This window comes from Procambarus clarkii, chromosome 60, assembly GCF_040958095.1.
Source record: "Procambarus clarkii isolate CNS0578487 chromosome 60, FALCON_Pclarkii_2.0, whole genome shotgun sequence".
NCBI lineage: Eukaryota > Metazoa > Arthropoda > Malacostraca > Decapoda > Cambaridae > Procambarus > Procambarus clarkii.
The window spans coordinates 21,034,799-21,055,980 of record NC_091209.1 but is presented as its reverse complement, the minus strand read 5'-3'; the positions used below and the strand labels follow the sequence as shown (position 1 = coordinate 21,055,980).

Here is a 21,182-nt window from a genome sequence, read left to right as displayed (position 1 = left end):
CTGGACTATTCTCAAGTGAAAATGGTCCAGGACGGACCGAAACGTCGTCGTCCCTTCACTTCCTGGTGTGTGGTTTGGTCAACATATTTCAGCCATGTTATTGTGACTCCTCGTCTGCTGCTGGACTTTTTGTTTCTTCATAATTTACATATGCAACTTCTCATTATGCAACTAGACTATGTGGAAGGATTATGTAGTTTGTGTCACTAGCTATGTGATACTAAACTCTCCAACTCGAAGTATGGTTTGTCATACAGGGACATGTGATCAAGAGCGGTTATACACGCGTCCCCAACACGTTTGACGAGATTCGTATTTTGAGAACTAGATTGAAATTGAATCTTCGGCCGCAGGATTATACAGCCTAACATCAAATTTCAAACCAGTTCCCAAAATACAAATCTCATCACCGATGAAGGGACGCCGTGCATAACCCATTGTGACAAGTCAGAAGTGTACCTAAAGCAGCTTCAATTAATACTAGAGTTCGTCACCTGTGTTTGTTTACAGGTAGGTAGGCGAGCAAGCAGGCAGACGAGGCTAGAACATGAACCCAGGGAGAAGCACAGGCAGCCTAATGCTACGGAGTCTGACACAACTCCATGGACCAATAAGGGCGTCGACTCTTCAATGTTCGCTTGACCATAGACCCGTAGACACGAACTAAGGCCACGCTGCGCGAACTAGTGGCTTTACAAGAGTGTAAATACTGTACTATCCAATGTATTCTCACAAACCCAATGTACCTTCTTGTATATATATAAATAAATAAATAAATAAATAAACTGACATGTTAACAAGATGAATAACTTCATTCAAATGTAAAATGTTGTGGGAGGCTATTTAAGAAGCTGAAGTTTTGTGTAAATATACATATTTACTACGTGAACTCTGCTTTTCTGTGTATAGACCGAGTTTACCTGAGTCTTTGAAAATATTCAGAACTAAAGTATACAGTGTGGTCGGTCAGTAAATAATTAACTAGGCCTTAGTAACTCTCCAGGAGGTTGATAGGCCTTGCGCCCAACATCAAAACAAAGTCAACATCAGCTGCATGACCTCCACCCTCGGCGAACACAAACATTGCATGACAGAGCATCAGGCGTGTGAGCTAAATCCGGGAATAACCAGTCGAGGCGCCCCCTTGACATAATGCTGGGAATCTATAAGCAAGCATTCTTAATGCACTCCAGGACAAGAGAGAAGCGGGCTGCGCTTGCGTCAGTGTCTCAGGTTAACAACAGATCACGCAAGTCGTTCTTGAAGTCATAAATCGCCGTGGAGCGGACCGACAGAGCGACGGAAACGGAATGGCGGGAAAACGGAATGGCGGGAAAATGGAATGGCGGGAAAACGGAATGGCGGGAAAATGGAATGGCGGGAAAACGGAATGGCGGGAAAACGGAATGACGAAAAACGAAACTACAGGAAGACAGACTAACAGAAAACGAATCTATAGCGAAATGACAAGAAACAGAAGCCGTGAGAAACAGGGCCACAACGACCATCTGTTCAACACGGGAGGGGGAGGGGTAAGAGGGGAGGGGGCGAGGAGGGGACGAGGGGAAAGTTTACCTTTGATTTACTGTCACCAGAAGAGACGCGAGTCCTTACGTGAAGTCTGATTCTATTCCACATATTTAATGGCACAGAATTGTTAACAGTGAATCATTAACAAACAAAATTTTACTCAACAAACACTCGACCGATCAAGAGACTTTTATTATTTGCAAATTTAGGCTCGTAAAAAGATTTCTGAATCTAGATAGTGAGTTGATGGTGCACCGCTAGATGGCGCCTTAACTACTAGAGTGCACAGAGTGAACGCTTTGACGGTGCACAACTTGTTGGCTCCTCCGCCGCTAGAGTGCACAATTGGAACTTTTGGGAAACTAATTATTGGAACATTCAATCGATCACATCTCACGAAAGACACAATAATCGCCAGGGCTTGAGGACACATGCTACCGTATGTGAACGGAAATAAGTCACATCGTACACAAGATGATTTGCCAACAGATTTTTTGACACGAACCTAACCTTACTCTTCCTAACCTAACCTAACCCAAACCAACGTAACCTAACCCAACCCAACCTAACATAGCCTAACCTAACCCAACCCAACCTAACACAGCCTAACCTAATACATCCTAACTTAACGATATATCACAGTTTTGAATTAGAAAATAAAAATCTTGGGTACGATTTGACAAAGTAAACAAAGAATTTTTGTTTCTTTGAGGGTTTCTTTAGCATCATAATATGAAACATAGAGCAAACCACGAGATCTCGATCCCTATATGTGTGTGAAGGGAAAACCTTAACATTTGATTTTTTTAAGAAGCGGAGCCAAGGAGCTTAAGCTCAAACCTCCCCACTTACCTGTAGGTAGAAGCAGGTAGGTAAGTACACAAAGATGAACAGCTGAGCTTGTAGCCATTATCAACCATCTGCAAATAGTAAATGGGATTAATTGTTTTATTTAATAATTTATACATTGAGAGAGAGAGAGAGAGAGAGAGAGAGAGAGAGAGAGAGAGAGAGAGAGAGAGAGAGAGAGAGAGAGAGAGAGAGAGAGAGAGAGAGAGAGAAAGATAACCTGTCAACAATTACAGTATATAAACGACTGTACAAAAAATATAGAATATTTTACCCAAAGAAAAAAGTTCACTTTGGTATTATTACTCATGTAGAAACCCTGAGAAAGAGGGCAACCACCAAACTTAACTTTCCTTAGGCTTAATCTAGTACATATATTAAGTACATATATATAGACTTGTGTACAGTTTTACAGCGTCTGGATAAAAAAATTCATTAACTTTTTCATAGAATTGGTACAGAAATGGTAAATGACATCTCGTTTACAGGCCAAAACGCCCCGTTTACAGGAAAAAAGTATATGCCGTTTACAGGCCAAAAATGATTGGGGTTGAGGGTGGAAGCCTCATCATGGCTGGGATCACTCGGAATGGATGGGTAACGAGGCCTGGCAGCCGCCTTAACCCGTTTATAACTAGGCTCGTCCGCCGTTGAACATCTGAAAACATTAACTCTTCTCTCTTTAACCCAGTGTCCCAGGGGTGTCCTCTGGGTGTCCCATGGTGTCCCAGGGTGTCTCAAGGTGTCCCATGATGTTCCAGGGTGTCCCATGGTGTCTCAGGGTGTCTCATGGTATCCCTGGGTGTCCCATGGTGTTCCAGGGTGTCCGAAGGTGTCCCAGGGTATCCCATGGTGTCCCAGGGTGTCCCCTGGGTGTCCCATAGTGTATAGTGTCCCAGGGTGTCCCAAGATGTCCCAGGGTGTCCCAAGGTGTCCCAAGGGGTCTCAGGGTGTCCCATGGTGTCCCAGGGTGTCCCATGGTGTTCCAGGGTGTCCGAAGGTGTCCCAGGGTGTCCCAAGGTGTCTCAGGGTGTCCCATGGTGTTCCAGGGTGTCACAAGATGTCCCAGGGTGTCCCATGGTGTCCGAGGGTGTCCCATGGTGTCCCAGAGTGTCCCAAGGTGTCCCTAATATCTGTCAAACATTAAAATATTTATCTTACCGTTTTCGACAGCAATAAATATATCACCATTTTAGTCCCCAACCGTTCACTACACTTTTTGTACTCTCGTTCCCTTCTTTGTGGTGTAGTCCATCCTCTTTAGTCGGTAGAGCGACAGTCTCGCTTCTTGCAGGGTCGGCGTTCGATCCCCAATGGTTCAAGTGGGTGTTCTATTGTCCTCATGTCCCGTTAGAGTGGTGGGTAATCGTTCAGGCTCAGCGCTTTCTGCTGATATGACCTTCATAGTCTTGCCTGGTTCATGTTTCCTTGCTTCTTGCAGGTCCGCGTTCGATCCTCGACCGTCAACGTTGATTAAATGTTGAAGTGGTTATGGAGGTGGGATTCGAACAGGGAACCCAAGTGAAGCTGTGCTCGGGGAGAGTTGGAATGTATTTAGTTGTGAGTCGTGCGTAGAGTGGTTTTCATCCATAAATAGGAGGGTTTGGCGGCTGGATTAACGAGCTTTGGCGTTTGTTGACGAGGATGGAACGTGTGGGTGGTGGTAATGTGGGTGGTGGTAGTGTGGGTGGTGGTAGTGTGTGGGTGGTGGTAGTGTAGGTGGTGGTAGTGTGGGTGGTGGTAGTGTGGGTGGTGGTAGTGTGTGGGTGGTGGAAGTGTAGGTGGTGGTAGTGTGGGTGGTGGTAGTGTAGGTGGTGGTAGTGTGGGTGGTGGTAGTGTAGGTGGTGGTAGTGTGGGTGGTGGTAGTGTGGGTGGTGGTAGTGTGGGTGGTGGTAGTGTGGGTGGTGGTAGTGTGGGTGGTGGTAGTGTAGGTGGTGGTAGTGTAGGTGGTGGTAGTGTGTGGGTGGTGGTAGTGTGGGTGGTGGTAGTGTGGGTGGTGGTAGTGTGGGTGGTGGTAGTGTGGGTGGTGGTAGTGTGGGTGGTGGTAGTGTGGGTGGTGGTAGTGTGGGTGGTGGTAGTGTGGGTGGTGGTAGTGTGGGTGGTGGTAGTGTGGGTGGTGGTAGTGTGGGTGGTGGTAGTGTAGGTGGTGGTAGTGTAGGTGGTGGTAGTGTGGGTGGTGGTAGTGTGGGTGGTGGTAGTGTGGGTGGTGGTAGTGTAGGTGGTGGTAGTGTAGGTGGTGGTAGTGTGGGTGGTGGTAGTGTGGGTGGTGGTAGTGTAGGTGGTGGTAGTGTAGGTGGTGGTAGTGTGGGTGGTGGTAGTGTGGGTGGTGGTAGTGTAGGTGGTGGTAGTGTAGATGGCGGTAGTGATTTTAGTAGTGGCAAAATCGCCATTTGCAACATTGCTGGTAGAACTCGCTAATGGTGGTAACGCTGGTAGTGGCAGTGATGGAAGGTGTTAGTAGTGGTGGAGGCAGGGGGGGGCGAGGGGGAGGCAGGGGGGGTAGGGAAGGGAGGGCAGTGGGGGGGGGGGGGGGTAAGGAAGGGCAGAGAGGCAGGGGAGGGAGAGAGAGCAAGAGCGAGGGAACGTCAGTCTGGTGTGGGCAGCCGTGGTGAGAGGATGTGAAGAGGAGAGGAGAAGGGGGGTTTAGTGTATGAGAGTAACCACGTTGTTCGCTCTAACTGCCCCCCAACCCCCCCCTACACACGCCGCCCCCCCTCCACTAGCAACACCCCCCTCCCCCCACACACACACGCCCCCCCCACCACCTTCCATGTGATAAACAATTACCTCTACGGTTGTTAAACGTCACAATGCTTGATCAGTGTCAATTGCTTATTGGAAAATTGACAATGGCTCAAGTGAGCATAATAAGTGAGTTCAATTGAATTGATGCGATGAACTACCTACTGACAATAGTTGAAAATACGAAATATCACTACAAAAATCTCGAATATGTGTAAATTCTTATATATATGCATATGAATGTACATATATATATATTTACATGATTAAAATACACAGCAATAGTAACATTGCGCCAACAGTCGATATCCTGACTAACAAAGAGTCAGGTTCACTGCATGTTCATTAGACAGGACCCAAAGGTCCTGTCTAACTCCACCAAGGAGTTAACCAACGGCGCGCACACTAAACAGGACCCGCAGGAAGCAAGGGACCTTAACACAGGTAAGCAGACATATAACTTACCTCATTTGATCCTCTAGGTAGGATCCTCTGGGACTTAGGTTCGAACCCTCGTCACGACCCTTTGTGGATTTGTTCATTTACCTCAGTAGACACTTCTCAACACCTGATCAACGGGGCTGTGGCTTATACGTCAGACTGCGAGTAGCGGCATCTAACAGCCTGGTTGACCAGACGGTTGAACCAGCAGCTCTGATGCTGTATCCAGTTGCCATGACAACATGATGCAAGTTTATCCGTCTCGGAGTTCACCCGGGCGTCCCAGGAGCCGTGTTGGGGCCCGGGAGCTACATCACGACTTTTTGGAAAGATTAGCAGTCGTAACGAAGGAATATATATAATGCAATTTTTAAAACAATTGGTGAGGGTGATACATTTTTGCATTTTTCGGCGGATATCAGGAGTAGGCCTGATACTGAGAGCATCAACAATAGGCCTATTGCGTATTGCAAAACGGACACGGTGCAATACGAAACGCGGGATAGAGAGGCTGCGTTCGGGATCAGTACATAGCAGCGTGGATAGGGATAATTGAATGCAATAGATTGGGTGGGATAGTAGATGACAGAATGGGAAGAGAGCTTGTGTAAGGAGTTGAATTGGGGGTGTGTGGGGGGATGGGGTGGATTATGGATTGTGTAGTGTTTTGAGACACTACAGTAACTATATTATCGAGTAGTGTTAAGAGGAAACCGATGTAGGTTTAGATAGGAATTGCACACCAAGAATAGGGGTAAGATCGAGTACACCAGGATGGGTAAATGGGGGAAAAAAGGCTTATGCAACGATCCAATAGCCCCTGCTTCAAGACCATTGAGCGGGGATACACACCAGGAATTAATAAGGGGAGTATGAGTAACAGTAAGGGGGTATGGGGGGAGACGGTTAAGAGTGATGAATGTGGATGCCCCAAGGGGGTATTAATGGTCATGGGGAAGGGGGAAAAAGGGGCATTTGTCATGGGAGCGATAAAGATGCAAAGGGAGGGTAGGGGCTAAGGGGGGTGCCAGGGAGGGAGATAATAGCTGGCAGCAGTGCCAAGCACTAACGCTTGCATACACTCAGCACTCAACCGCACCTGGCACTGAGGGGACGCCTGGCAGCCATGAATGGACCCGGGAAACATCTGTCGTTAACACCTGTAATAACGGCAGAACTCAGCCAAAATAAACATCATTGATGTAATCTAATAATTACAATAAATTGTAAGAACATTTTTACAAGGAAGATCACAGGGACGCAGCGACTCGATAACTTGACACGTCTTGATGTAGGAGAATTTTACAAAATATTTTCAGACATTGTCTGGCCGGTAGACACGGGCTAGAGGCGCTGTGACCTGTATGTATACATATATGTATACATATAGCTCACAAGACCTGTAAGCACGATATCTAAGACCGCCGTTGTTGGTTTGGCGTTGAATTATCGTTAATGCAACACTGAATTAGCGTTGATGGCGCTAATTTTGCGTTGAAATGGCGTTGCTTTTGGATATTCTGCTTTCTGGGAAGCCGTCCAAGAAAGAAAATTGCAATCCAAAATTTGCTTGCTTTCGAAACGTTATTATATCTTAAATAATAAGATAAATAGACAAACTTTATTCATAAATGTTCATTTTGTACATTTACAATTGGAGTTAGTTTACATAAATTTACCGTAAATTTTGTACCCATCAGAAAGTCATAATAATAACATAACATGTAATATCTGTAAATTGTGAACTGGATACTTGAAAATTTGATTTAAAAGCTACATTTATCAAGGATTTTAAATTATTTATATTTGTCAAATTCAGAATCAGAAACATTTCCGTATCAACTTATACAAATCGTCGCAATAATGACTGAACTTAACAAATTTAAATCAGTCTATATCAAACTTTAAATTTTGCCTTAAAGTCTAGCTGTTTGACCCCCATTTTTTTTTGTTAAAAATAATCAGAAAGGACTTTATTTTATTTCCCAGATACTTTGTATACCTGATAAGAAATGCATAGATATCTATCGATAACAGGACTGACTTCTCCGTTAAGCAATTCTCTAAAAAGTTTGATGTGTTCAACTATTTCATTAAAGTATTTAAGATCATTAAAAGACATAATAGTCTCGACCCAGGATAAAATAATAATTTTGCACTGCATGACAATCACTCGAAAGTGATTGTTTGAGAGTGATTGAATGATTGTGATTCAGACTTTAAAACTAAGCGCAAACGTTTTCACCCATACGAAGCAAAGCACGTTTTCTTTAATAGAATAGTAACCAATAACACTGAGTGATAATTCAGTATAATACAGCCTTACACTGCCTCCTACAAGTTTTAGATAAACACTTGTTTGTATCCAAGAGTCTGATTCAGTTTCAAACGCTTTGTAATCCTTTGTAAGCCTCCACAAACCTCTGTAATCCTTTGTAATCACCTGTAACGCACCTATGCAAACGTACACTTGCGTTGATTTGTGTCCACGTGTGTATGTGCTGGAGTTGATTCTCGTGACGTTGCAGCTTGCTCCAAGGTCCTCCATGTGAATAATTTTTTTATGAGAAAGCAATGACTATGCAAGGTTGGTTTGATCGTCCGGATATAAGTACGCAGCTAGGGTGGACGGGCGGACAGGTGGGCGGACGGGCGGACAGGTGGGTGGACTGACAGACAAGTGTTGAATCCCAGTGGGACAGACCTGGGACACAGCACACCTATATTCCAGGTGTCCTAGGTACGAGCTTCACAAATCTGGGATCATCTGAAGTCGGATTCACAGAGAACTTGGGTATCTACGAACGAGATCGGTATCATCTCGATCTGGCCGGTTAAGTCGGCATTCACTACACACTTTATGAGCTCCTGGAGGCTCTCAGGTCATCTTAAACGCAATGGTTTTGTTGTTATAGATGACCTCGCAGTGCCTCGGAGCTTGTTCACCCACCATGATGGAAATAAGAGGTACCGATCTCGTAAATAAACACGTAAGGTCATCGTCAATTCGGCCCACTAACGACCGCTGTTATCAACAGCCAATGCATCAATAGCGAGGTGGAGGACAATTAACGCAATTGTCCTATAATGTGTAATATCTGTATCGTTAATACCCAATCGCTCCTGATTCGTTCTTAATCTTTAGACAATTTCTGTAAATCCCCCCACGATTGACTCCAGATGGTGAATACAAAAATCAATGTTTTTTTTTGTATTCTACCACTGCTGTAACCGTCCAATACTCCTAGTCAGTATACGAGACCTTTTCTGTCTAGGACCACCTGCTGCCACCACTAACCACACCACTATTTAACTGTGGAACTTCTTGAATATGATGGACGGGTACTGTGAGACGTAAATTGATACGTGAGGAAGAGTTTGGGCCTTGAAAAAAAATAACTGAGAATATACCACATATGTACTAATTCATAAGCAAAATATTGACTATAAGTTAGCCAAAGATGGCTAGAGTATGATGACTTTGACAAGAAGTCACAGTACCCATGTGACTACATACCCATGTGTCTACATACCCATGCTACTACGTATCCATGTGACTATATACCCATGTGACTACATACCCATGTGACTACATACCATAACATTACATACTTGAAGCGTGTACCTAACAACGAACACGAGAATGACTTTATATAAAGCCAGGTCGCATTGTTTTGTTAACTTGACAAATGACATTCCCACCACCTCCCTTCTTCGCAATCGCCATCACCACCAACACGACCCCCACCATCCACCACCACGACCCTCGCCAACCACCACAACTGTTTTGTTCTACGTAGCCCATCCATACTCTGTCCCTTTCCGGGCGTTCGCTTGGTCTGCCTTTTCACGAGCTAAAGTTTATGCGTTCTGAACCCCTGGTTTTCTCTACTCCATAACCCGGATACAGAAGCCGAGGACTCCCGCCAATGTTTATGTTGTTGGTTGACCGAAACCCCGCCAGGGTAGAGGGTTATTAAAGAAGCACCAGGGTGCAAAGGCACAGTCTGGTGCGGAATGGTGCCTCTGGGGACGTTTCTGAGATGGGTATGGGTAGCCTTGGTGCCCACTGATGAGGAACGAAGGGGCCGTGGAATGTTGAGAGTGTGAGAGGTGTGCGAATGCTACTTGCCTTTGTACTGACTCACAACATAGTGAAGACATTTTCCTACCTTCCTCTCTCTCTCCTTCCTTTCCCCCTTTCTCTCTCTCTCCTTTAATTGTCCCCTCACCCTGTCTCTCTCCCTTCCTCTCTCACTACCCCTTCGTATCCTCTCCCTCTCTCCCTTCTACCTCTTCCATCCTCTTCTCTCAAGTGTTTTTACTGCTAAAAAGTTAACCCTCTTCTGCACGGTCACTACACACACACACACACACACACACACACACACACACACACACACACACACTTGATTCCCTTCCCTCCTCCTCCTCCTTCCCCCTCCCTCCTTCTCCCTCTTCCTCCTTCTCCTCCTCCTCCTCCTCCTCTTCCCCCCTCCTTCCCCTCAGGTCAAATGACCTGGTGATAAAGATAAAGTGATTAAGACAAAGATAATACCAAGAGTGATAAAGATAAAGAAAATGATAAAAACAAAGAGCTCGAAAATAGAAGAAGAAGAAGAAGGAACAGCAAGAAAATTGGAAAAACGAGAATGAAAGTAAGGAAAATACAGGAGAATGAGGGAAGGAAGAGAAAGAGAAGTATAAGAGAGAAAGATAAGGATGAAGATGGAAAAGGAGCAGGTGGAGTATAAGGGAAGGAAGACAAAGAGAAGTATAAGAGAGAGAAAGATAAGGATGAAGATGGAAAAGGAGCAGGTGGAGTATAAGGGAAGGAAGAGAAAGAGAAGTATAAGAGAGAGAAAGATAAGGATGAAGATGGAGAAGGAGCAGGTGGAGTATAAGGAAGAGGAGATGTATATATATGTTTAACCTACGCTTGAAACCCTCCACCAAGCCTATACATCTTACACAGTAATCTGTTCCATAAATTGAACAAAAATCTTATTTACAAATCAATATTTACCCAGGTCTTTAATCCAATTTGCCTCCGGTGATACGTGTTTTATATTATGTCGATATATTTTAACATATCTCCCTTTTTGTTATACTTTTTCATCTATTTTATATAATTAATTTATAATCACTCTCCATTCCTAGCTTCCTAGAGAATGTATATTAAGCTATTTTTAATCTCTCTTCATAAGGGAGGTGTCTGTTCCTGGGGGATTAACTTGGTGCTAGTGTACAAATCCACAAGGGTCGTGAAGAGGGTTCGAACCTACGTCCCGGATGATCTACGCAGGGTTTTCGTATTAAAAATATTGAGAAATAAAATATGTGGACAAAATTGAAATAAGACAATGATAAAGAATAAGAAAAAAAGCATAATGATGAAAGAGGGTAATTACGAAGATAAAAGATAACAAGAAGGATGAAAGAGACAATAGGACACTAAAAGAGGGTGAAGAGAAAGAGGAGATGAGGGAGAAAATAAAACAAAAATAAAAAATGGAATTTTGTGGAATTCTTAAACAGAAGAGGAAGAGAAGGGTAAGGAAGGTGTTCAAGAGGTTGTGTTCAACCTCTTGAACACAAGAGGTTGAAAAACATCTTACGCGTTACGCTTCGAAATGTTTGGAACGAAATTACGAAGCATTACTCAACCACTTGGGCTGGACGGTAGAGCGACGGTCTCGCTTCATGCAGGTCGGCGCTCAATCCCCCGATCGTCCACAAATGGTTGGACACCATTCCTTCCACCCACCGTCCCATCCCATATCCTTATCCTGACCCCCTTCCCAGGGCTATATAGTCGAAATGGCTTGGCGTTTTCCCCTTGATAGTTCCCTTCCCTTCTAATGGCGCTCACGTGGAAGTTCATAGAATTACCTCGAACCGAAAATTTGAGTTTACAGCAAGCCGGTTTTAAGATCGTTCATATTATAGCATTTTGGCCCTGAAGGGAGTCATATATGAAGTGGTTTTTGCCCAACCGAAACTGCCCAAACGTAAACAACCCAACTAACCTAATTGCTGCCGATGGTAGCGTCAGTATTAAGACGGTATCAGTTTCCTTAAGATCCCGAAATGTGACTGTGATCGATTGCGTTAAAATTGAGGTTCGTAACAGCCTTGTTACGAGGCCTCCTTGTTGTTAACAGTAAACAAAATGTATACTTTTATCGTCACAAGTCATGAATGACAACCTAAGAAGCGCACACTGTGACCACAACGATCCATATGTTACTAAAATGTTAATAAAGTTGTATAACAACGTTACCACAACTTTTGATGTGGCTAAAACGTTACTAACTTTGTAACAACGTAACCACAACTTTTGACGTGGCTAAAAACTTTGTAACAACGTAACCACAACTTTTGACGTGGCTAAAAACTTTGTAACAACGTAACCACAACTTTTGACGTAGCTAAAGTGTTAATAACCTTGTAACAACGCAACTACAAGGTCATGTTTACGCTGGCGGGTAACACACATTATGTACAGACTCAGCAGAGACACACAGGAAGACTAGGTATTAGTCCGGAGCTGCTCTACTCTTACACCTGTCTAATGCTATCGATGTTTGGCTCTGTGAATAATGCGAGAAGAAAATTTATTACAGTAAAGCATGATACCAGCATTCTCCACAGCCCTCCACTACCACTATAGTCGAAGATTGCTGTATGTACACACACACACACACACACATACACACACACACACACACACACACACACACACACACACACACACACACACACACACACACACACACACACACACATTAGGAAGTGATGTGGTGGAGGCTGACTCCATACACAGTTTCAAGTGTAGATATGATAGAGCCCAAAAGGCTCAGGAACCTGTACACCTGTTGATTGACGGTTGAGAGGCGGGACCAAAGAGCCAGAGCTCAACCCCCGCAAGCACAACTAGGTGAGTACTAGGTGAGTACACACACACACATACACACACACACACACACACACACACACACACACACACACACACACACACACACACACACACACACACACACACACACACACACACACATATACGCACACATTTGTTGGGGGCTGGCTGACTGAGTGGGCAGCGCTCTAGACTTGTGTGGACCGGGGTTCGATCCCGGCAGCCGGCGGAAAAACAAATGGGCAGAGTTTCCTTCACCCTGAAGCCCCTGTTATCTAGCAGTAAATAGGTACCTGGGAGTTAGACAGCTGTCACGGGCTGCTTCCAGGTGTGTGTGTGTGTGTGTGTGTGAAAAAATAGCAGTTAGTAACAGTTAATTGATTGACAGTTGAGAGGAGGGCCGAAAGAGCAGAGCTCAACCCCCGCAAGCACAACTAGGTGGATACACAGCTTCTTGGATCCATAGTTCCAGTTACCAGAAGCAACGTGTGTGTGTGTGTCCCGCTTCAGCCTATCCTGCTTTAGTGTCAGAACAATAACGAAAGAAAAAGCCAGCCAGTCACAATAGCTGTTTCGTACGCCCCAATAAAAATAAAACATTGACCATAATTGCATATAGATTTCCCCCCCCCGCCCACCTCCGAATAAAGGACACCATGGACACTCCCGGACACATCTATCCCGGACACATAACACAGCCACTCTTGGACACATATGGACAGAGTTCCTGGACATAACTAGCCACCCAAGATATATGGCTGCAGGAGGGCCCTGAAGACTTGACAAATATGCTTCAAGAAAGTCTTGACCACATGGAGGGTAAGACCCCAAAATTGGCCTAACCTCTGCCTCTGGTGTCCAGGCTGCCTGCCTCTTTCCCCTTTCCGGATTGTTCAGTATCAAACATAACTTGTAGGGCTTATATATATATATATATATATATATATATATATATATATATATATATATATATATATATATATATATGTATATATATATATATACATATATATACATATATATACATATATACATATAACCATATATATATATATGTATATATATATATATACATATATATACATATATATACATATATACATATAACCATATATATATATATATATATATATATATATATATATATATATATATATATATATATATATATATATATATATTATAATTTATAATTTATATAATCTATCGCCTATATGTAACATAAAACATTAAATTAGATGATAAAACAAACACTGCCTCAAACAAAAACAATAACCACATAGGCTTACATAAAATATGTAAACTAAATAATATGTTTACATAAAATTTTACATATAAAATAGCCAAGAATTAAAACAAAAAATATCCATCAAAGCGACATATAAATTCTACTTCATCAGAAAACTCATCCAACAGCCTGGATCACCATTGATCAATGAACAGTTAGCAGTAACAGATCTGTTTGTGACGGGGGCTTAAATTGCTTGTCAACAAGTCATTGGATGAACAAATCCACAATACCCGTGATAAGGGTTCGAACCTCGTCACGGGCCCCTTGTGGATTTGTTCATTTGATGCATCAAACTATTGTGATTTCTGCGTGTAACCATCACTTTGTGAGAGTGAGAGGTCAGCTATAAAGTCATGTGAGGCAGAGAGAAGGTAAGTGACAATATATAAGTATTGTGTGATATATATATCACTAAGAACCCTATGAGTCGACCAGGGTTCGAATCTATATAGCCAGGGTTCGACCCCCGGCGTACACAGTACTGTGGGTATCACTGTTTCAACGCTAGCACTAACTACCCTCTATGTATTCATCATTATTCGCAGGGCAACCCAAATGAGGCCTTAGTTTGTAATGAAGGTAATACCACTCAGGGGAAAGCGGTATTACCACTTACTATTATTAACACTCATTATAATAACTTACAGTGACGACAATAACTTACAGTGAAGACAATAACTTACAGTGAAGACAATAACTTACAGTGAAGACAGCATCTCCCTCGTGTTTAGCAGCTGCCAGAGCCAAGATCAGCAACAGACAACACCCCTGATCTCAACACACACCTAACGAAGCTGCACGATAGGAATAACACACAAAGATATACTCTTGAACCCTCAAGCTGGGCTGGAGGCTTCAGCTTGATCAATTGTCTATATTTATTGACCCTGGCTAATGGTGGGGGTCATCATCGAGCCTATTGTGCCGTGTTGTCCACTGAGATAAAAGGCTTCACTCGTGTCATGCGTGATTGGGTAATTAGTGGAGATGGACAGGTAGATAGGTAAACAGGTGGGCAGGTAGATAGGTCTACAGGTAGAGGAAGTAGATAGATACTGATGCTTCTCTCAGCTAACTGAGAGGAGGAACTATTAGTTATTCCATTCACACATATATATATATATATATATATATATATATATATATATATATATATATATATATATATATATGTATGTATATATATATATATATATATATATATATATATATATATATATATATATATATATATATATATATATATATATATATATGCGAACAAGCCTGAATGGTCCCCAGGACAATATGCAACTGAAAACTCACATCCTAGAAGTGACTCGAACCCATACTCCCAGGAGCAACGCAACTGGTATGTACAAGACGCCTTAATCCACTTGACCATCACGACCGGACATAATGAGGTGATAGCCGAGGCTATTTGAACCACCCCACCGCCGGCACTCGGATAGTAATCTTGGGCATAGCATTTTACCAAATCACCTCATTCTTTGGGGCACACGTGAGGAACACGTGGGGTGGCTCAAATAGCCTCGGCTATCACCTCATTATGTCCGGTCGTGATGGTCAAGTGGATTAAGGCGTCTTGTACATACCAGTTGCGTTGCTCCTGGGAGTATGGGTTCGAGTCACTTCTGGGGTGTGAGTTTTCAGTTGCATATTGTCCTGGGGACCATTCAGGCTTGTTCGCATTTGTGTTCCTCACGTGTGCCCCAAAGAATGAGGTGATTTGGTAAAATGCTATGCCCAAGATTACTATCCGAGTGCCGGCGGTGGGGTGGTTCAAATAGCCTCGGCTATCACCTCATTATGTCCGGTCGTGATGGTCAAATGGATTAAGGCGTCTTGTACATACCAGTTGCGTTGCTCCTGGGAGTATGGGTTCGAGTCACTTCTGGGGTGTGAGTTTTCAGTTGCATATTGTCCTGGGGACCATTCAGGCTTGTTCGCATTTGTGTTCCTCACGTGTGCCCCAAAGAATGAGGTGATTTGGTAAAATGCTATGCCCAAGATTACTATCCGAGTGCCGGCGGTGGGGTGGTTCAAATAGCCTCGGCTATCACCTCATTATGTCCGGTCGTGATGGTCAAGTGGATTAAGGCGTCTTGTACATACCAGTTGCGTTGCTCCTGGGAGTATGGGTTCGAGTCACTTCTGGGGTGTGAGTTTTCAGTTGCATATTGTCCTGGGGACCATTCAGGCTTGTTCGCATTTGTGTTCCTCACGTGTGCCCCAAAGAATGAGGTGATTTGGTAAAATGCTATGCCCAAGATTACTATCCGAGTGCCGGCGGTGGGGTGGTTCAAATAGCCTCGGCTATCACCTCATTATGTCCGGTCGTGATGGTCAAGTGGATTAAGGCGTCTTGTACATACCAGTTGCGTTGCTCCTGGGAGTATGGGTTCGAGTCACTTCTGGGGTGTGAGTTTTCAGTTGCATATTGTCCTGGGGACCATTCAGGCTTGTTCGCATTTGTGTTCCTCACGTGTGCCCCAAAGAATGAGGTGATTTGGTAAAATGCTATGCCCAAGATTACTATCCGAGTGCCGGCGGTGGGGTGGTTCAAATAGCCTCGGCTATCACCTCATTATGTCCGGTCGTGATGGTCAAGTGGATTAAGGCGTCTTGTACATACCAGTTGCGTTGCTCCTGGGAGTATGGGTTCGAGTCACTTCTGGGGTGTGAGTTTTCAGTTGCATATTGTCCTGGGGACCATTCAGGCTTGTTCGCATTTGTGTTCCTCACGTGTGCCCCAAAGAATGAGGTAATTTGGTAAAATGCTATGCCCAAGATTACTATCCGAGTGCCGGCGGTGGGGTGGTTCAAATAGCCTCGGCTATCACCTCATTATGTCCGGTCGTGATGGTCAAGTGGATTAAGGCGTCTTGTACATACCAGTTGCGTTGCTCCTGGGAGTATGGTTTCGAGTCACTTCTGGGGTGTGAGTTTTCAGTTATATATATATATATATATATATATATATATATATATATATATATATATATATATATATATATGTCTAACCTTCGATTGAAACAATCCAACGGTCTTAGCTTGATTTTAGTGCTCAGTAATTTGTTGCACTCATCAACAGCTGTATATGCAAAGCAATATTTACTAAGGTATTTTCTGAAACGAAACATATTCAATTTATATCCTTTATTTTGTGTTCTATTTTTGTGTTGATAAATTGAACGCCATATTAATATTCATTCGGTATGAGAGTATGAATACTGACTTACAGTATGAATACTGTCATACAAAGTATATTAAAACGTAGTTAACGTTGATACGTAGCTATTTCGTTGTTAAAACGTAGTTATTTCGTTGTTAAAATGTAGCTGTTTCGTTCAGAAAACATTTGCTGCCTCATTCAGATAACATTCGCTTCCTCACCCCCATTCAGAAAACATTCGTCATCTTATTCAGAAAACATTCGCTGCCTCAACTCATTCAGAAAACATTCGTCACCTTATTCAGAAAACATTTGTCACCTCACCTCATTCAGAAAACATTCGTCACCCCATTCAGAAAACATTCGCTGCCTCACCCCATTCAGAAAACATTCGCTGCCTCACCTCATTCAGAAAACATTCGCTGCCTCACCCCATTCAGAAAACATTCGCTGCCTCACCCCATTCAGAAAACACTCGTCACCTCATTCAGAAAACATTCGCTGCCTCACTCCATTCAGAAAACATTCGCTGCCTCACCCCATTCAGAAAACATTCGCTGCCTCACCCCATTCAGAAAACACTCGTCACCCCATTCAGAAAACATTCGCTGCCTCACCCCATTCAGAAAACATTCGCTGCCTCACCTCATTCAGAAAACATTCGTCACCCCATTCAGAAAACATTCGCTGCCTCACCCCATTCAGAAAACATTCGCTGCCTCACCTCATTCACAAAACTACCCTTGCGCACGTTTCCAATACGCTCGATTAACGAAGCATTACCATTGGCTGCCGGAGTGAGCACGGAGGCGGACCCACACAATACTCTCTAAATTAAGTTTATTCCTGGATCTGATTGGGTAAAGAGCCTCCCTGCAGTTCTTCGGATTCGTTCTTATCACTGTCACGACTATTCGTATCCCCCCCCCCACTCTAGTAAAACAATGTTTTTTTTTTTGACATTGAGGTCAAAACCTCAATGTGGTTTTGAAGGTTTTATTTTGGGTTTGTTGTTGTTTGATGTTCTTCGTATGTGCTACAGTCAAATATCGACTTAATTCAAAATGAAAATTTATTTTCCAATTCAATTTTGGATTTTTTTTTCTCCAAAACAGCAAGTTAAGGGTCCTCTGGTAGGTTAGGAGGGCAGGAAGTTCTCCTAAGGTTTCAAAACGTCTTGAAAACCGTTAATTGAGAGTTTCCCCTCCTAACCTAAGCCAGAGAACCCAAAACAGAAAACGAGACAGTACGTCACTTTCGTGAGACGATTTCGTTTTGAATTACGTCGATTTTTAGCCTGGATGCGCATACGAGCGAAAAGCGACGTAATTTATAAGAGGACGAGTTGGTCTCTCTCTCTCTCTCTCTCTCTCTCTCTCTCTCTCTCTCTGTACTAACATATAAACAACGCAGCAAAATATGATGACCATGACCTCACACCAGAAGATTAAAAACGACGACGTTTCGGTCCTTCTTAAACCATTATAAATTCATACTTGAAAATGATCCAGGACGGACCGAAACGTCGTCGTCGTCCCTTCACCTTCTAGTGTGTGGTCTGGTCATCATATCTTCAGCCACGTTATTGTAACTCATCGTCTGCAAGGAAGCAACAGAAAGTCAGATTTGCAACTGTTGAGTTAGATACGAATTATATATTCTTTTTATACAGATTGAAATAATTGCCGCAATTGAATACGACAGAATATTACACGGCGGACACAGACAGGCTTTGTCATCGTCGAAATATACAAACGGAAACAAAGATTAAAAAAAGTATATTGAAAAACATATTGCTTGTTTGTTTTGACCCAAATCATTTATGGTTGAACAAACTGAGTTGAAAAGAATTAAGTTTTTACTTGAATCCAATATTTGGATAGACGACCACTTGACGCTCGGGTGATAGATATTGTAAACCCCTGACTTCCACTATTGTATGTATCTTCTAGTGTCTTCCACTGATGTATCTTCTAGTGTCTTCCACTGATGTATCTTCCAGTGTCTTCCACTGATGTATCTCCCAGTATCTCCCACTGATGTATCTCCCAGTGTCTTCCACTGATGTATCTCCCAGTGTCTTCCACTGATGTATCTCCCAGTATCTTCCACTGATGTATCTTCTAGTGTCTTCCACTGATGTATCTCCCAGTATCTTCCACTGATGTATCTCCCAGTGTCTTCCAGTGATGTATCTCCCAGTGTCTTCCACTGATGTATCTCCCAGTGTCTTCCACTGATGTATCTTCCAGTGTCTTCCACTGATGTATCTCCCAGTGTCTACCACTGATGTATCTCCCAGTGTCTTCCACTGATTTATCTCCCAGTATCTTCCACTGATGTATCTCCCAGTGTCTACCACTGATGTATCTCCCAGTGTCTTCCACTGATGTATCTCCCAGTGTCTTCCACTGATGTATCTCCCAGTGTCTTCCACTGATTTATCTCCCAGTGTCTTCCACTGATTTATCTCCCAGTGTCTTCCACTGATGTATCTCCCAGTGTCTACCACTGATGTATCTCCCAGTGTCTTCCACTGATTTATCTCCCAGTGTCTTCCACTGATGTATCTCCCAGTGTCTTCCACTGATGTATCTCCCAGTGTCTCTTACTGATGCATCTCCCAGTGTCTCTCACTGATGTATCTCCCAGTGTCTCTCACTGATGTATCTCCCAGTGTCTTCCACTGATGTATCTCCCAGTGTCTTGCACTGATGTATCTCCCAGTGTCTTCCACTGATGTATCTCCCAGTGTCTTGCACTGATGTATCTCCCAGTGTCTTCCACTGATGTATCTCCCAGTGTCTTCCACTGATGTATCTCCCAGTGTCTTCCACTGATGTATCTCCCAGTGTCTTCCACTGATGTATCTCCCAGTGTCTTCCACTGATGTATCTCCCAGTGTCTTCCACTGATGTATCTCCCAGTGTCTTCCACTGATGTATCTCCCAGTGTCTTCCACTGATGTATCTCCCAGTGTCTTGCACTGATGTATCTCCCAGTGTCTTCCACTGATGTATCTCCCAGTGTCTTCCACTGATGTATCTTCCAGTGTCTCCCACTATTATATTCTCTGTATTATCTTCCACTGTTGTGTCTCCCTGTACTTTCCACTGTTGTGTATCCTAATGTATCCTACTACTGTATCCTTCAGTGTCTACCGTTGTTCTTTTCCCCAGTATCTCCCCTGCTATTGAATTCCCACTATTGTATCTCCCATTATCCGTATTAAACACCGATAAAACCTGATTGTAAACAAAAAATATATCTATTAACATGATCTCTATTTTTTTTGTAATTTTTTTGTTTAATTTCTTACTCGTCTGATAAACGTTTTTGTTGAAGATTTTTTTTGTCCATTTTTTTCTCCCAATTTTTATTTGCGTAGATTTTGTGTTAATCTTTGCTTTTGGTTAAAGTTTTTTTAGTCATTATTTTAATCGTGTGCCCAAATGCTTCCGTTCGCCTGCATACAATCCTGGCCAGCCATCTAAGTGATACACAGTATCACTGTGTATCACTAGTGATACTGTGTATCACTAGTGATACACAGTATCACTAGTGATACTTCCAAGTGATACTAAGTGATAAGTGATCACATATCACTTAGAAGTTCCTTAAGTGACTTCTTTCCAAGTATGTTTTAATTTATTTATTAACATGATTCCCCTCTTTATTAGGCATCTTCAATTCCTCTTTTATTAGCTATCTTTACTTCCTCATTAGTAGTTTACTGGTTTACTTTATCCTCTCTTTATTAGCTTACGTATCATCTTTATTCTTTATTGGTTTTGTTGTTAACGTCACTCTTTTTTTTATTAGTTTACCTGTTATCGGTACTTCCACTTTATTAGTTTACCTGTTATCGGTACTTCCACTTTATTAGTTTACCTGTTATCGGTACTTCCACTTTATTAGTTTACCTGTTATCGTCATTACCGTTTTATTAGTTTACTTGTTATCTTCCCTGTCACTTTATTAGTTTACTTTTTGTCTACCCTGTCACTTTATTAGTTTACTTTTTGTCTTCCCTGTCACTTTATTAGTTTACTTTTTGTCTTCCCTGTCACTTTATTAGTTTTCTAGTTATGTTCACCACCATCTTATTACTTTACTTATTTTCACTGCGAGTTTACTCAATATGATCAACTTCTTGTAAGTTGATCAAGTTGTTCGGTAGTAAAACCCGCGCTAAACTTTTGATCAAACACCGCCTACTTACTCTTTATTAACCG

General features: G+C 42.8%; 2 protein-coding genes across 2 annotated transcripts in view; one reads left to right on the top strand and one right to left on the bottom strand.

Annotated features, from left to right (window-relative positions):
• The window catches only part of LOC123766706 (NADPH-dependent diflavin oxidoreductase 1), a 173,840-nt gene that overhangs the window by 65,010 nt on the left and 87,648 nt on the right, over positions 1-21,182 (bottom strand). Inside the window, exon 2 of the mRNA XM_069307692.1 lies at positions 2,383-2,450. The gene's annotated coding sequence lies outside the window, so the exon portion shown is untranslated. The remainder of the gene's footprint in view (positions 1-2,382; positions 2,451-21,182) is intronic.
• Positions 5,111-21,182, top strand: part of LOC123750740 (dopamine receptor 1) — a 388,088-nt gene continuing 372,016 nt past the window's right edge. Inside the window, exon 1 of the mRNA XM_069307694.1 lies at positions 5,111-5,565. The gene's annotated coding sequence lies outside the window, so the exon portion shown is untranslated. The remainder of the gene's footprint in view (positions 5,566-21,182) is intronic.